The sequence below is a fragment of the Zootoca vivipara genome, chromosome 3 (genome assembly GCF_965207765.1).
Source record: "Zootoca vivipara chromosome 3, rZooViv2.hap1.1, whole genome shotgun sequence".
Taxonomy (NCBI): Eukaryota; Metazoa; Chordata; class Lepidosauria; order Squamata; family Lacertidae; genus Zootoca; species Zootoca vivipara.
In genome coordinates this window covers 35,753,509-35,771,440 of record NC_142586.1, presented here as the reverse complement: position 1 = coordinate 35,771,440, position 17,932 = coordinate 35,753,509, and the positions used below count along the sequence as shown (strand labels likewise).

The 17,932-nt window shown below is 47.5% G+C and overlaps 1 protein-coding gene and 1 pseudogene across 1 annotated transcript in view; one reads left to right on the top strand and one right to left on the bottom strand.

The window, feature by feature from the left end:
* Positions 1–17,932, bottom strand: part of KCNQ5 (potassium voltage-gated channel subfamily Q member 5) — a 276,747-nt gene that overhangs the window by 41,749 nt on the left and 217,066 nt on the right. The gene's annotated exons all lie outside the window — the stretch shown is intronic.
* Positions 13,430–13,996, top strand: LOC132591850 (mpv17-like protein 2 pseudogene; annotated as a pseudogene).

The window sequence follows — 17,932 nt, the reverse complement described above, 5'->3', positions numbered from 1 at the left end:
CTCAGTGACATAAAGCTTTGCTTACATTAGGTGCTGAGATGATTCTGTACTTTTGTGGGGCAAAAATGGCATAGGGCAAGGCCAGCATAGTAAAGGGGCTCCCATAAGGGGCCTGAGGAAAGGGTTGACTAAGGCATGCTACCTGGCTGGAATTTTGCACCCTGGCTGCCCAGTGAGAACTTGGATGCCTGGCTTGCACCACACCAGGGTTCAATGCTGGGTGATCACCATGGATGGGATAAGGGTGGGGTGCCATGCTCTGCCATTCCACCAGCAAGGACTGACTGGAATGAGGCAATAATCCTTGCCTTACTGCCATGCCAAGCAACCCTGCTTACCTGCTGTAGTCATTAAAGTTTCAACCTGTTTTCACCCATCACTGCTGCCCTGTTTCAGTTATTGCACCGTTCTCATGGGTCACAGAATGCATTAGCTCTATATACATATGTGTAAGAGAAGAAGGTTCATCATTTTATAAAACTGCTGTTGGTAGTCCTTCCAAAAGTATTCCATATGCCACCTTCACATTGTTGTTAAGGTATTTATGGATTGCACGTTTCTAATTTTCACACTAGTTATTTATTTTGTGCACAGATGGTACGCTTAAGGTATGTTATTCTGGGCTTTTCTAGATTGTTGCTTTCATACTGATTTTATTTATTGTCTACTGATATTTGCTTGCCTGATAATAGACATGTGCTGAAATGTGTTGGGAATTTCAGCCACAAGTTCTTTGTGGTTTCTGACTTAGAAGTGGCTATTTTTATTGTGGCTGCCTGCTCCTTATTTGCTTTTGACACAATTTCTCAAATGTGTACTAAGGCCTGTAGCTGCTTTCCTAACATACTTCATGTGGCATCCAGGGAATTTGCATTCTACAAACACTACAAACTGCTGGCTTTGCAGGTGATATTCTGTTTAATGTACTGAGGCTGGTTAGCCATTTTGCTTCTTAAGGAGATGGTTGCCCTAGTATTACTTCAGTTCTTAGTTTGTGTAGGTCTAGAGCAGGCATTCCCAAACTTCAGCCCTCCAGATGTGTTGGACTACAATTCCCATCTTCCCCAACCACTGGTCCTGTTAGCTAGGGATCATGGGAGTTGTAGGCCAAAACATCTGGAGGGCCGCAGTTTGGGGATGCCTGGTCTAGAGCCACCTTCCCCAACCTGGTGTTTTGTCCAGGTGTTTTGAACCACAACTCCCATATGCCGAAGCCAGCATGGTCAGGGATGAGGGGAGTTGTAGTCCAACAACACCTACAAGCCTCCATGTCTTAACAAATTTTCTCAGGAAGGGAGTCTGAGGAACTGAGGCAAATAGTAGCAAAGAGAGACAAAATTCTAGGCTTTTCAAAAAGATAAGCCCTATCTAACCTTTTGGAGTTCTTTGAGAGTGTCAACAAGGATATGGACAGGAGTATATGTTGTGTTATTAAATTTTCAATAAGCTTTCAAAAGCTAAAAGCAGTCATGAGATGAGGGAGCAGGTCCTCTTATGGATTGGTAACAGGTTAAAAACCAAAAAGCACATTTCTCACAATGGAAGGATTTGCCCCAAGAGCTCAGTATTGGGATCTCTGCTTCCTTAATTGCAGTTAAATGACCTGGATTGGCAGGGGGGAGCAGTAATGAGGTGGCCAAGTTTGCTTATTGTTCAGGATGGTAAAAACAAAAGAAGATTGTGAGGGGCTCAAAAAGGAGCTTTCCAAAGTAGGTGAATGGCAAATGTGATTCAATGTAAGCAAGTGTAAAGTGATGCCACTGGGGCAAGACTGCCTAACTTCATATATATGCTGCTTATGGGGTCTGAACTGGCTGTCCCTTCAATTGCTTAAACCACCCACTTCAGACAGAGCAGTCAATGGGTTTTTTCTATGGATAGGATAGATATAACAGTTGTTGATACAAGGAGGATACCCTCTAAGGAAATGTTCTATAAAGGTTTAGGTTGTCCTGAGGTAGTTTTCACTGAAATTGCAAAAACATTTCAATCTGCAGATGATGTTTTTGTGTGTGTCCTGGAGGAATTCCATTTTAAATGAATGTGAGCATCAGTGGGTTGATTGTAAAGATCTGTGACTATCTTGTTTTTTATGTGACAAGAAGAACGTCCCATATGATTTGTAATGACTCTATTAAGTGCACATTTGATGGTGGGATGGATGGTTGGTATCATTTTTAAATTGTTCCAAACTTTTGTTGCTTGTGGTCCAGATGACAAAGGATGTCATAAATGCATCACCACAAATGAGCAGCTTGTTGGTGGGCTCCTTAACTATGACTTGTTCAGGCTTCTCAAAAACAAATTGGCATAAAATGGAGCCATGCAGAAGCCCAGGAGCAAACTTAAATAAGTCATCCTTAAAGAGCCCACCAACAAGCTGCTAATATGGTGGTGATACATTGGTGACATCTTTGTACTGGTGAACAGAATCAGTGGCAAATGAATGCTAGAACTTAAGGAGTTGTATCCAACTACAGTGGTGCCTCACAAGATTAATTTAATTCGTTCCACAAGTCAATTCTTTTTGCGAAAAATTCGTCTTGCGAATCGCGGTTTCCCATAGGAATGCATTGAAATTTCTTTTTTTGCCCATAGGAACGCAATAATTAAATTTCAATGCAGTCCTATGGGAAACCGCGATTCGCAAGACGAATTTTTCGCAAAACAAATTCGTCTTGCGAGTCACCATCAGATCGCAAGACGCATTCGTCTTGCGAAAAATTTGTCTTGCAGGGCATTCGTCTTGTGAGGTACCACTGTAAGTTACACTCAGAGTAGGCCCAATGAAAACAATGGACTTGTTAGTCATGTCCATGAATTTTAACGGGCCTCCTCTAAATGTATTGCACAGAACCAAAGAAAAATATTAACTCTGTCCTGCCATCAAAGTTACATGCAACAGTACCACTGAAAATTAATATAGCCCTTTGTCTTGTCATGAAACAAAACAAAGTAACCACGAACAATTCATGCAATCTACTGTCCTTCCATTTGCACAAAGTACTTGGTATGTCAAAACAGTGTTCAGATTCCTATATCCTGCCCAACATTTACTTTTAGATGTTTTACATGTAGCATTTTCCTCTGTTTTTTAAAAACTATTTTATTATTATTAAAGGTTTATTGGTTTACAAAGGTATGTGCAATGTCTCTTTTTGAAAGTTACATTTTCTGCAGGTCAGTTTCATTTGTTGAGACATTAGTGTTACATTAGGAAGAAAAGGGGGAAAGAGGTGGAGGGGGCCATGCTGGGTGGGGTGGCAATGTTTCTATTTTACTTAATGTATGTGTGGGGTTTTGTGTCCGCATCGTTTGTGCAGGTTCTTTTTGCTATTCTCTTGTTTTCCTTTGGTGGTTGGCCTAGGGTGTGGTTGTTTGTTTGTCACTGGCTGTGGTGAACTTTGTTTTCATGTGTGAGTGGGGTGGGTGGGTCTTTTTGGATCAGGTTAGCCATATTGATTCGTATGCTGTTGGTGGATTCTTGTTTGTTGTCTTGTTGGGCTGTGTATGTAATAAAGGGGAGCCATTTTTCTCTGTTAAAGAAACTGGATTTATCTGCTTAAAGCCAGACAAGTTATGATTAATCATCACCTACTCGTAAAAAGTAATTGGCAGGATTATCTTCAGGAAATTCTCTGAATAAATGGCTCTGTCTTGATTTTTGCAGATATTGTCATTTTAGCCAAATCGTCTCCTGAGTTCTCAAGAACATACACAATACTCTGGATGGAAATCCTGTTAATTATCAACATGGGAAATATTAATCACCCAGCCTCTCCAGTTTTAAAATTTTGTTTCAAGTTGCAAGAAAACTTAGAGTTTTATGATCTAAGAAACTAAAGTGGCTTAGATTTTGAAATATACTCGGAGTCGAGAGTGAATTTCATGCTCTTTATTCAGCTCATATTCATCAAGGAGAAGAAGAGAAGACGAATGGCTCTTTCCCCAAAACCATCTGCTTATATACATTATTTACACAATGGGCCTTGCGTGATTGGCTACTTCAGGGCTACACCTGTGGGCCAATTATATTGTGGATTGACTTCTGCCTGCAGCCTGATTGGCTGCTCCTACAGGCCAATCAGGTAGCAGATTCACTTCTGCCAGCCGCCTGATTGGCTGCTCCAGCAGGCCAATCAGGTTGCGGATTCACTTCCACCTGGAGTTGGATTGGGTAGCTCCCGCTGATTCTGAATCCTATTGTTCTAGGATTCAGCTCAGTACATAACACCCCTCCCCTGTAAGTTCCAGTCCTGCCCGGGAAGTTGCATTCGTAGTCCCCAAGGTCTGCTGGCCGCCTCCGTGTGCGTTGTGGCCTGGGGTGTTCCTTGGTCAGGGGTTCTGGTTCTGGCTCGTGTTCCGAGGCTGCTGGCTGTGCCGGGGCTGTCTGGTCTGGCGCCACTGAACCACTAGGTTGTGACTCTGGTTCCGGTGTCCTTCCAGCCTCGGGGCGCCCCTCTGTGCCTACTGCTTCTGCTTCCCCTGCCCACCCCTCTCGCTCTACAGGCCTCACTGCCCTGCTGTCCCCTTGGGACCCCTCTGTCCCGCTCTCCTCCCGGGTTCCTCCTGGGAATCGTCGCCGTAGCTGGTCGCAGTGGCGGCGCCAACATTGCCCCCCTTCCGTTAGTACCTCGTACGACACGGGACCGGTCACCTTGGTGACTGTGGCGGGTACCCATGCTGGGCCTACCCCAAAATTTTTTGCATACACTGGGTCCTGGGCCACAAATGTCCGGGGGTTCCTGCCTTTCCCCACCACTACCTCATCCTGAGCTCTGTCGGGGTGAAGTCGGTCCAGTCTAGTTGCAAGGCGCCGGCCCATGAGTAGTTCAGCTGGGCTCCGGCCCGTCGTTGTGCTTGGGGTGCTGTGCTGTGCTAGAAGAAATGCGGCAAGGCGGTATTCCCAGTCCCCTTGTGTTATGCGGCGGAGGCTGTCCTTGGTGGTCCGCACCATGCGCTCCGCTTGGCCATTGGTGGCAGGGTGGAATGGTGCTGAGCGGATGTGGCGGATGGCGTTCTGCGCTGTGAAGGTCTGGAACTCCTCTGACGTGAATGCGGTTCCATTGTCCGAGACGAGGGTGTCAGGGAGCCCGTGGGTTGCAAACAGCTTACGTAGTACCCGGATGGCTGCCGCCGTAGAAGTGGACGGTACCAGTGCGACCTCCAGCCATTTGGTGTAGGAATCCACCACTATGAAGAATGTTTTTCCCTGGAAGGGGCCAGCGAAGTCCACGTGCAAGCGTGACCATGGATGTCGGGCGGACTCCCAGGGCTGGACTGGGGCCCTTGGGGGATCCGGGCGGGATTCTTGGCAGGTCTGGCAGTGTTGGACCCAGGCCTCTATCTCTCTGTCAATCCCCGGCCACCACACATAACTCCTGGCAAGGGCCTTCATCCTCACTACCCCTGGGTGTGTCTCGTGTAGGGCTGTGAGGACCCTTTTGCGGAGGGGCTGGGGAACAACAACCCTGCTTCCCCATAACAGGCACCCCTTGTGGGCCGACAGTTCATGTTTGCGGTTTGTGTAGCCAGCGAATTCTGGCCCGGGGCTGCTGCTGGGCCATCCTCGCCACACCCAGTCCAGGACCCGGGAGATGACCCTATCTTTTGTGGAATGGTGCGCAACTTCTTGTGCCTGAATGGGTCGGTCGGGAAGCAGCTCCAGGGTCATAACCTCTTGCGCAGGCGCTGGGTCGGGGCCTGTTTCTGGTAGTGGTAGCCTGCTGAGTGCGTCTGCGTGGCCCATCGCCTTCCCAGGGCGGTGGATTAGTGCATACTGGTAGCCGGCAAGGAAAATTGACCACCTGAGGACACGTGGAGACAACACTTGGGGGGTCTGGTTCTCGGGGGCAAACAGGCCAAGCAACGGCTTGTGGTCAGTCACTATGGTAAAGGGCCGCCCGTACAAGAAATCATGGAATTTTTTTACGCCCTTCACGATTGCCAGACCCTCCTTGTCAATCTGTGAGTAGTTTCGTTCGGCTGCAGCAAGCGTCTGGGAGAAGTATGCCACCGGCACCTCTCTTCCATCCGGGAGTTGGTGTCCCAGGACAGCGCCGATGCCATAGGGAGAGGCGTCGCATGCCAGCACCACTGGCAGCCTCTCGTCGAAGTGTGCCAAGACCGAGTTTGAGACGAGCAAGTCCTTGACTGCCTGGAATGCGGCCCTTTGTCGCTGGCCCCACACCCAAGGGGCCCTTTTATCTAGGAGTCTGTGTAGGGGCTCCGCTACCGCTGCCTTATGGGGAAGGAAGGCATGGTAAAAGTTCAATAGTCCCAAGAATGACTGAAGTTCGGGCTTGCTCTTGGGCGCTGGGGCCTCACAAATGGCCCGTACCTTGTCACCGGTTGGATGGACCCCTTCTGCGTCCACCTTAAATCCCAGAAAGTCCACCTGCGGCACTCCCAGTAAACACTTTTCCCGCTTCACCTTGAGGCCCGCTGTCTGGAAACGGTGCAGGACGGAGCGGAGGCGGTCCTCAAATTCCTCTGGTGTGGGCCCGGCGATCAGTACATCATCGAAGAAGGGGGTGACGCCAGGAATCCCTTTAAGGAGAGAGTCCATTAGATTCTGGAATATGCCTGGTGCCACGCTAACGCCAAATTGCAGCCGCTTTACTCTGAATGCCCCTCTGTGCGTCACAATCGTCTGAGCCTCTGCTGTGGCTTCGTCCACAGGCAACTGTTGATACGCTTGGGCCAAGTCCAGTTTGCCAAAGATTTTTGACCCAGCCAGGGTGGCGAGGACATGGCTGACCACTGGCACTGGGTATGCATGGGCCGTGAGAGCCTTGTTTATGGTGCATTTGTAGTCTGCACAGATGCGGACCGAACCGTTAGGCTTGACGGGTGTGACAATTGGAGTTTCCCAGGGGGCGTTGGGCACCGGCTCCAGCACTCCTTGCTCCACGAGCCGGTCCAATTCCTCGTCTATGCGGGGTTTCAGGGCGAACGGGACCCGGCGGGCCTTGTGCCTGATGGGTCGTACAGCGGGGTCTAGCTGTAGGGCAATGGGGGGTCCTGTATATCGTCCCAATGCCCCATCGAAAACCCCTGGAAACTCTTTGCATATGGCGTCCACGTCCACTTGTAAGCTAGTGCGGTTCACCCCGGTAACGGCTAGCCCCAGAGGTCCAAACCATGCCAGTCCCAGTAAGCTAACGTAGGGGCCCTTAACTACCAGCAAGTCCAATTGTTGCTTTCGCCCTCGATATTGCACCCTGAAGGTCCCCACCCCCATTGTAGGGACCTTACGTTTCTGAAAGTCCCGGAGGGTGAATGGGGCCGGCCTTAGTTTGGGACCCCCATTAGGGCACAGTTCCCTTAATGTTCGGGCCGAGATTATGGATAGAGTTGAACCCGTGTCCAGCTCCATGCGGCATGGGGCTCCCTCTATCTGTACCTCTATATAAATTTTCTCTGTGCTGGGATGGGGCAACTGGAATACCTGGTAGTCCGTGATCTCCGTCGAGTTGCCTTGGTGCATGGTGCCGTGTGACCTGGGGCTCCTGGGTCGGTCATCTGATGCTTGTCGACGGGTGAGTCGAGCCCGACACACACGGGCGATGTGTCCCAATTTTCTGCACTGCCTGCACTCTGCGTTGCGGAAACGACAGGTCCTCCTCTCGTGGTTCTCCCCGCAGCTTGCACAGTTCCCTCCTTCTCGTCGAGGCTGCTGTGGTGTGTGTGCTGCTTGAGTGCGCCGCTGTACTCGGTGTACTTCCTCCCTGTCAGATTCGGATTCGTCGGTGAGGTCTTCGTGGTAGACCCTCGGTTGGGATGGCGGGGCCGGTCGTACCTCTTGCGTTGACCTATCGGCGGCTTCGGTTGCCAGGGCTTCCTCCAGAGCAATCTGGAACGTGAGGTCTTTTTTGGCGTAGAGGCGTCGTTGCAACATCTCGTCCCTCAGGCCACCGACGAGGCGGTCACGAAGCATGTTCTCCAACTCTGAGAAGTTGCATAACCGGGCGGCTTGGCGGAGGGAGGTCACAAACCCAGTTATGGTTTCCCCCGGGGCTTGCTGCTTTGCGTAGAAGGCATTTCGGCAAGCTACCACCGAGGGCTGTGGTGAAAAGTGCTCCTTCAGCCGTTCCATTATTGTTTTGTAAGAGACGGTAGCGACATCTCTAGGTGCAAGGAGAGCCCGGGCGATTTCAAACGTCTCCTCTCCACAGACGCTGAAGAATGTCGCCCTCTTCATGGCATCGTTGGTGACTTCTTTCGCTTGCAGGAGGAAGTTGAAACGGGCGGCGTACCCTTCCCAGTCTCCTGATGCTGGTTTGAATGGCAAGAAGCTGCTGTCGGTTGCCATTCTGGGTTCCTTGGGTCCTGGACCTGAAGCCTGGATGCACGGTGCGATGCAGCGGTGCAGCAGGTGGCGGTGCTGCGGTGCAGTGCGTGGTGGCGGTCAGCTCAGCAGGATCCCATCCTCGTCGCCAGTGAAATATACTCGGAGTCGAGAGTGAATTTCATGCTCTTTATTCAGCTCATATTCATCAAGGAGAAGAAGAGAAGACGAATGGCTCTTTCCCCAAAACCATCTGCTTATATACATTATTTACACAATGGGCCTTGCGTGATTGGCTACTTCAGGGCTACACCTGTGGGCCAATTATATTGTGGATTGACTTCTGCCTGCAGCCTGATTGGCTGCTCCTACAGGCCAATCAGGTAGCAGATTCACTTCTGCCAGCCGCCTGATTGGCTGCTCCAGCAGGCCAATCAGGTTGCGGATTCACTTCCACCTGGAGTTGGATTGGGTAGCTCCCGCTGATTCTGAATCCTATTGTTCTAGGATTCAGCTCAGTACATAACAGATTTCATAATAACAACTTGGACTGGGATGAGAAAATTGATTTGAGCTATTGCTGTGCAATATAATAGTGTTCTCTGGTAGCAAAAAATACAGGGGGGGGGAAAGGGTGCTATATTTGAATTACCTACTCAATGGGAATTTTTGGAATGCATCTCAGCATTTAATGCACTTCAAACTACCTTTAATAATGTGGAAGAGAGCAATTTCAAGAGGCCGTTTCCCCAATATTATTGCTTTTTGGTGTGTGTCGTCCCCCCCCCCCCAAATGTGGACAGCTATTCATCTTGGTTTGTTAGTCATCATAGTTCTACACAGAGTAAATCCATGCCCATTAATTTCAATGCCTCTACCCCCCCCCCCGAGTATGATTAACAACCCTTTGTGTTAAAAAGAAAACACAGACCGCTTGTTAAACTGAATTGGCTAAAATAAATAATCCAGGATAGAAAGAAGCCTGTATGAGTCCACAAAGCACTTCCGCGTGTACGCTGGTAAGCGGATGTAACAAAACTTGCTTTAAAATAGGGCTGGAGGACATATTTCACCCAGGGGCCTCATTTCCCTCTGGGCAACCTTCTCGAAACCATGTGCCAGTGGTGGGCAGGGCCAGAGGCAAAAGTATAATATAGTTTTGTGTATTCAGGTAGGTAGCCGTGTTGGTCTGATGCAGTTGGGGGGGGGGGAGTTGTCCAGTAGCACCTCATAGGCCAACTAAGTTTGTTTTGGTATAAGCTTTCGTGTGCATGCACACTTCTTCAGATACATATAGTTTTGTGTAGTACAATTCCACATACATGCACCACCCTGTCCACTATATAGACCAGGGGTCCCCAAACTTACCCGGTTTTGGGCCAGATGCCCGCCACGCCGATTGCGTGGTGGGCCGGAGGGTGGGGGAGCAGCGCGGGGGCGCAGGAGCGCGCGGCTGTGCGCGCCCATGCACAAATGCTATTTCTGGCACATTCCTGACCTGGAAAGCGCCAGAAATAGCTTGTGCGCATGTGCAGAAGCCTCCTCCGACCTGGAAGTACACCGGAAAGGACGCTTGCACGTGTGCACAAGGTATTTCCATCGCCTTTCTGGGTCGGAAGTTGGCAGCCACGCCGCACCGCGCCGGTAAGAGTGGGCGGCGGCAGCGGGGGTCCCTGGGGGCCGCATAAAAGAGCCTCGGGGACCGTATGTGGCCCCTGGGCCGTAGTCTGGGGACCCCTGATCTAGACAAGCAAGAGGCATGTTCAGAGTTCAAGGACACATTCCAGCCAGACAAAAACACTTGAGGTATGAAGCAGGGCTAATGAGGGATGTGGCCTGGGGCCAGATAGAGAGGTCTGGGGGCCACATTCAGCACCCAGGCCTGAGGTTCCCCACTGTCAGGGGGTTGTTGCGGCTACTCCCGAGTAAAGACACTCCAGTCCGTTCTGTCTTTTAAGGATTTTATTGTGCATACTATTTACAGTGCAGAGATAGCAGAAAACATGACCTCCTAGTCACTCGCAGAATCTGGCAATGGCGCCTGTCTGCTTCGGGGCCAACATAATAGCTTGGGCACCCCAAAACGCCGCCTTCTCACCCTACGTTTGGGCGCTTGCCTCAATTCGGGCGCCAGAAGCGGCTGTGCTCCCTCCTCCAGCTGTGGGCTAGTGCGGTGCTGGTGCTCTGATACATCGCTGAGCCTTCCTTCATCCACTAGTTGGCTTGGGCAGTGCAGGGGCTCTGATACCTCACTGAGCCTTCCCTCCATTCCGCTTCCCCCTTCATTCCCCCCCCCCGCCTGACCCTCTGCTACCGCTCTCGCTGGGCGAAGTGCTGGTCAGGATGATGGAGGGAGGCTCTCTGTAGGGAGTCCCCCTGACACCCACCTCTGCTTTAAAATATAGCAAGTCCCCATCCTGCCAGATGGAATTCAAAGGCTTGCAAGAAGGCATATTTATGGGAAGGCAAACTGGAGTAGCTCAGCAAATCTGAGGCAGTGGCAATGAGCATGCCCAGACACTGTGAGGACTGGGAATGTTTTGGAAGCTGAGTTCCAGCCAGGTCCCTTTTTCACTTTCAGTTGCTGAGTTCAACTGCCACCCCTTTGGCTCATTCACACAGGCAAATCCAGCCTGTGGTACTTACTGACAACAAGCTTAGACACTTCTACTCAGAAGTAAGTCCCACTGAGTGCAAAAAAACCTTTCCCCCAGGTAGATGGATCTACTTGGGTGTTGAGAAGATGGGTGAATTCTTGGGGCTGCCCTAACACTTTAAAAAAATCCCTTAAAGCAAGTTCCCCTAAAGTCAACCTCAGTCCTGCTGTTGCAAGGAGGCAGCCTGACAAAGTAAGGTAAATCTTCCTCTCCCCACTCCCTCATGCTTTTCCATCACCTGTCCTGACAGAGAGAAAAAAGGAGGACAGGAGATAATATTCTCCCCAGGTTAAGCACTGTGATAAACACCTCTGAGTGTTAGTGACTCAAAGGATTGCATACTCCTATGCTGTAGCAAGCTGGCCCAACAAAATACAGCATATTCCGGCGTATAAGACAACTGAGCGTATAAGACGACCCCCAACTTTTGAGAAGATTTTCCTGGGTTAAAAAGTAGTCTTATACGCAGGAATATACAGTACTTAACTGCCTCAGTTGTATCTCTTATTCTGATATTAAAATAGTGAAATATATGCTTATACCAACCAAACACTACATGCATTTTCAGGTACATATTTACAAAAATACACACAGGATGATATCAACAAAGCCATACTCAGAATAGACTCATGAGTATTTTACGTTATGTGGGATAGGAAACATCCACGAATAGGTCATTTCCCACCTGCATTGCTGCAACATGTTACATATAACTGGATGGGAAACCATTTTCTGCCTGAGGGATGCATGCCTTTGTGGCCACATCCCAATGCAGAGCACAGCCAGAAGCAAACATAGGCGTGGCAGGAGACAAAGAGTAGTTAGAATAATGAATGTTATTCTTACCTATGTATAATAGACTAAATCCCAGATTTGTCTGCCAGGCCCCACCCTTGCTCTTTAATTCTTGAAAGCTCTAGCTAGCAAAGGAATTCTGTAGCCCTTCTATCAGCTTCGGCTCTTCTATTTTCCAAACGCCTTCCAAGCCCAATTCACTTTGCTGCACGTGGCAGGGCAGAATTTCAAACAAATGCATGTTCTCCCAAGCCCACATTCCCAGCATGTCCACACTCTTTATGCTGGCTTGGTCATGCCCACAGAATGGAAGACGGCCAGATTCCCAAGAACATGCTCTATAGTGAGATGGCTTCAGGTACCAGGCCTGTTGGCAGACCAACTCTGTCCTATAAAGAGGTCTGCAGATGTGACATGAAGGCTGGCAACAGCAACCTTGCCATGCGGGAATCCCTTGCGGACAACAGCGGTGCCTGGAGACAGACAGACAGACAGGCTGCGTATCCATAGCAGGGACCAGAGGCAAAATGACTGCTGGGAGGAGTGCAGAGAGAAGAAACACCATGGAGCATCTGCAGAAGCACAACTGTACGCCTTCATCTGCACCAGCTGCAACAAAACTTGTCTCTTCCGCATCGGTCTCTACAGCAGCAGCTGCAACCTTCCAGCAGCTTGACCTCACCCCCAAAGTTGCACTCCTCCATTGTCTGTCTGTCCCCAGGATGCCAAAGGTTATTTTCTTTAAAACCGTAAATGGCTCTGCTTATTTTGCATTTGAAGGAAGGCATTTTACTGTATGTACATTCTAATCCTCCTCCAGAACTGAAAGTGAGAGCCACTCCTTTATGAAGGTAATATCACCTAAGGCCCACTGGGCTACTTCTCTTTTTTGGGGTGTGTGGAGGTGGGTAGAGAGGGGTTACACAAGCACAAATGACTGTACAAAGCAGAAGAAGCAGCAGCAACCAAGTGGTCAGGGAAAAGAGTGAAAACATTTTTTCACCTGAAATAGCCAGGGACTTCTGAAAACCTTTCCTAGCTATTTTCCAAGTTATTTAATGGTATGCTATTATATCGAATTTGAAACTATAAAAACTTTTCTATGATTTCTTTTGTATAGGTCTTCATAATGAAAGCTGAAGGTTATTTTGTTTGTTTTTGCTTGTAAGTTGTTTTGTACGCTTTCTTTAGTGGAAAAGCAACTACTTTATAGGTATCCTATTCAGGGTCATCAGTCAAGGGGCCAATTAAGATAAAGTGCATTTACGTTCTGTTGAAATAAAAAGGATGTAAGCAAAGTAAAAGTTTGCTTTCTTTGGATTGCTCATCTTAAGTGACGTAAGAAACAGCTATATTTACTTGTACCTGTTCAGTTGATGCAATTTCTTTTCCTGCTACGTGTGTGCAAGATGCTGAAGATCAGCCATGACATCATAATAAAGCACAAAAGTAAAATTCTTCACTAGAATACTATGATGTATTTCCTGTGACACATCATACATGCCTGCTGTAACATTATTCTTCCTCAGGTCCTCACAATGAAATAATCCTCCTAAAAGCACAATGCAACCATCCCTGAAAAAGAATACCTTCAGTCTGGGAAAGGCAGGCTGAAAGTTCAGGAAAAATGCTCTCAACATAGTTACCGGATCTGCATGCATTTCTTTCAGAGGAGAAAGAGAGGAGGATGCGGGCCCGTATTATACAACAGCTAGCCGCGATGGCCCGTTTCTATGCTCCACTGTTTGGAGGGCGGAACCTTATCATTACCAATACAGTGAGTAGCGGTTTCTTGCTGGGACTTGCAGATATAGTTCAGCAGTCTTTGGAACGAAGGCAAAATCCCAAACGGAAGTGGGATCTTGAGCGTGCATCTCACATGTTTATAACGGGATGTACCATGGGACCGCCCCTACATTACTGGTACACCTTGGTAGACAAACTAACCCCGAGAAAAGGACTTGGACACATCAAAGTTGTCATCATCAAGGTAACAATAGATCAGCTTTTTGCTCCATTCTTCGGGTGCTGGTATTTCATGACAATGGGACTACTTCAAGGTCACACCGTGGCAGCCAGCTGGAAGGAATTTAAGGAGAAATTCCCAGAGTATTTCTTGGCAGAACTCACTGTGTGGCCAGCAGCTCAGATGGTCAATTTTCTATTTCTTGACGCTCGCTATCGAGTGCTATTTGTGAATGTAGTGACCTTGGGGTGGAACATATATCTTTCATATCTCAAACACAGAAGTTGAGGACTGCAAGGAATTGGAAGCAGAAAAGTGAAGCACAAGTATACTTCTCTGGACTGAATGTGTTGGCTCAAAATACAAACAGATTTGATGCTGCCCCCTTGGAATTTTATTGTTACAGTCAGTGCTTTTTCTTTTTTTTAGATAAAAAAGTGTCGGTACTCACCATGAAATTGTTACAGTAAATGCCACACTTTTAACATTTGGGGGGAAAGGCACTGCGTACCCTAGAGTACCCCCAGAAAAAAAGCACTGGTTGCAGTCCTTTTCACAAAAAGCAAGATAGAATAATGTTTCCCTATCCTAGTTTCCCCATGTATTTTTTTTTAAAATTAAACATAATTCATTTATTTCATAAAAATTATATACTGATTGATTGTAAAAAGAAAACCCTTCAATATGGTTTACAAACACAATAAAACGATAAAATCATCAGTGAAACCCATTAAAAACAACTATTCAAAATACTGTACACAAGACTAGGTTAAGAATCCAGTCCTAAACTGAACAAGGGGCTTCCTTGTATTCATTCATCTCAAAAAATTATCTGCCTTTTTCCAGCTATTAGCAACCACTCAAAGACATTTACCTTAATTGATCATTTTTAAAATGTACACACACAGAAGAGGTTAAAAACCGAGAATGCAAGTGGTTGTTTTGAAAGTAGCCCTCAGGAGAATGTTCAATCAGCCCAAGGATTTCTCCTTGTGAGGGAATGTTCTTCCCCTCTCCTCTCCCATCACCCCCTAAATCTCTTCTGGAGGTTCTCCCAACCTTCCAGAGCAGATTTGGAGATGGCTTGCGGCGCATGCAAGAGAGAGGGAAATCCCCTTGAGCTGACGCTAATCCTTGTGCTAGTGCAACAATTTAGTTGGAACACCACCCAGTTATTATTTCTGAGTAAATATAAGTATAAAGGACTTAAATTATTGGGGGGGGGGTTCCTGCCCCAGGAAATGTATACAATTCAGTATTTTTCAGCCTTGACTGAGTCATAGGGCAAACATTTCAGATGTAAATGTCCCATGAAACCGAAACAAAATGCAATAGAGATTTTCTTTGAGGAAACAGAGGGCTTATCCACATTTACCTTTTGCACCACTCTGTCCAGGCACAGGTCCTGCTTTAAAGCTCTGTGTTTGAGCTTTTTGGGTTTTTGTCATCATCCCCACCTCCAGTTCCCCCCACAATAACTCATTCTTTATTGCTCAATCGGAGCAATCGTCAATTCGGGTTTCCCGTGGATTGACACTTGCTCTGCTCTGATTGGGCGCCAAAGAGCAGGATTTTTGCAAGGAAAGTTCCAAAAAGAAAAAGGTGCTAGGACACAGAGTTTTAAAGTGCAGTCCTTGCCTGGAAAGAGCGGAGGAAAATGTGGATAAGCCCTAATTCATGTTTGCTCAGTTTATGCAGCTCAGTCTCCTCCTCTGGCTTGGGGACATACTACAAATTCTTTCCAGATTTGAACTACTAATCACTACAGTCCAAACCCCCTTTTTGCTGGACTGCATAGAGTTCGGTTGGGCAGAAATGTCCCTCTTATCACCCATGCTGACTCCCACCCAGAGAGAGATGCCAGCACCACTCAGCTAGTGTGGAACTCCCCATTTTGCCTGCCGAATGTGCGAGTGAGAGTACCATTGGCAGGGTCCTCACTATCAACAGCCTATGGAAATCCCTGAAATGGGTATTCAAGGGTCAAAGAGGGGCTGAGCCAGGCCAGTATCCACTGAATGCTGAGCTGGCCCTGCTGCCATCACATGACGGCATTGAGCCCAATTGCCAAAGCAAATCCACAGCATTTTTGGCTGCCCACTACATTCTGCCCTGGTGGGAGCAGCGTGGCAGTCCCATTAAGCCTGGCCAGAGCCTGGATTGCGCCCTTACTCTTGATTTAGGAATTCTTGGCTGGAAAAATAACAACAGCATCTGAAACATTTGCACCCCTTTCACCTGGCTGGCCCGTACCTCTAGGCAGTGTGAGGAAGCAGATTTTGAGGTATAAATGGGGTAATTAAAATGGCCAATGATGTAGTTTATTATTCTGTGCTTGCAACTGGGGAACAGAATTTTGAGTTTCTGACTCAAGCACCAAAACATCTTGGATCATCTTGAACAGCCCCGTGTTGGTGAGAGCATCAGACCTGCTTACATTCTTCTCTTGCCCACTTCAAATCTGTTTCAATTGCGCAACTGCACAGGGGGTAGTCTTGGTGGATTGTTCTCACAAGCTGAAGTTGCTGTTGTTGCTTTAATTACATTTGGGAAGCATTAAAGGAATGGAATAAAGAATAATCGCTTGTCACAATTCAGGAAAGATAACGCATTTCTTTCAAAAACAAGAAACCCACAACATGACTCAACAGTCAGTAAGAAGGAAGGAACAGAAGGCAGGGAAGGAACAGCCCCAAGAACCTCACAGCTGGATCCTCCTACAGTAGGATGATTTCCCCAGCTTCATACTGACATGATTGGTATGCTGGATGGTTCTCAAATGCCCTCTTGTCCTGAAGGTACGGCCCAGAACTGAATTAGTTCTGGTGAGGGCTTGCAGGTCTCTACAGATCAGAGGTAAAACACACACCTGAAGGATTAAAGAATAGCTTGCCAGTAGCTTACAAAACAGATTAATGTGCAATGATGCATGCCTTTAGCATAGGAGCAAGCAGAGCTGCCATGCAGACTAATTCGCTAAACAGAAGTACTGGCTTGGGTTGAAAATACCAAACTCTGGTGGACTTAATAAGGAATGCAGGAGAGAGAGTGAGTGGGGAAAAAAGACCCTCTGAATGTACCCTCTGCAAGAAATCTGCAGACAGCAACAACATCTGTAGTAGTTTACTGGTGGGCTGCTTAAGTCCACTGTAAGGCACTGGTACATAGGGTTTGGGGGGACGGGACCTGGAACCTGAGACTCTTACTAAAGAGCTTTACTACATAGCAGACTAAAGGTACGATGTGTTTGTTGATGTGCACTAGATAGCATCACTCAGTGGGGCACTAGCATCATGGCTGGTGCTGCTACCACTTAACAGTTGTAAACTCAGCCCCAGGAACAAACCCACTGTGCCTCAACCTCCCAAGGGCATCCAGTTCCCCCCCTTCAGTGGTGCTTTGTTGTCGTACTATCATATAAGCCACCCGTGTCCACCTTGATCTCCCCACCTGTTTACTATAGCAGCTGACCTAGGAAATTTGCGCTTGACCACAAATGCAACCAATTGAAAGGCATAATAATATTAGCAGCAGACGTGCCAGCTATTTTAATATCAGGTGGTGCAAGCAGGGGATGATAGCAAAAAGTTGAGAACGTGGTTAAAACGCCCATGTTAAAATAAAGCACCCAGCATCATAATCATAAGCTTTTAAGAAGAGTTCTCTTGTGCCATTCTGCTTATAAATGCATGAAGGCTGCTGCTCAAACTTATAAGTTCATCTATTGTGATCCATAGCTGCCAAGTTTTCCCTTTTCTCACGAGGAAGCCTATTCAGCATAAGGGAATTTCCCTTAAAAAAGGGAGAACTTGGCAGCTATGTTGTGACCTGAAAAGGTAACAATTATCTAGTGAGGTATAAAGAAGAAAGGGTGGGGGGCAGGGGGCAGAGAACCACCTTTCCCATATACACATAACCTCTAATGGAATTTTCTAATTAGCTACAACAATTCTGTCAGTAGAGAGGACTTTAAATTCACACAATTATTTAAAGGGGGGTACTACACTTGCTTAAACAAAGCCTGACACTCAAAACTGTATCATGTATCATGCTTTTAATTAGAAATTAATATTTCAATTAATTTAGCATTGGCATGAGCAAGGTAAGAGAAAGGCTCATTTGTAGCCTTGTCTGTGTCAGGCATGTTCCTATTTAATCTATTTTAGTATATCTGCATTCCCCCAGCTGCCTCCAAGAACAACTAGGAGTGGTTGAGGAAGGTTA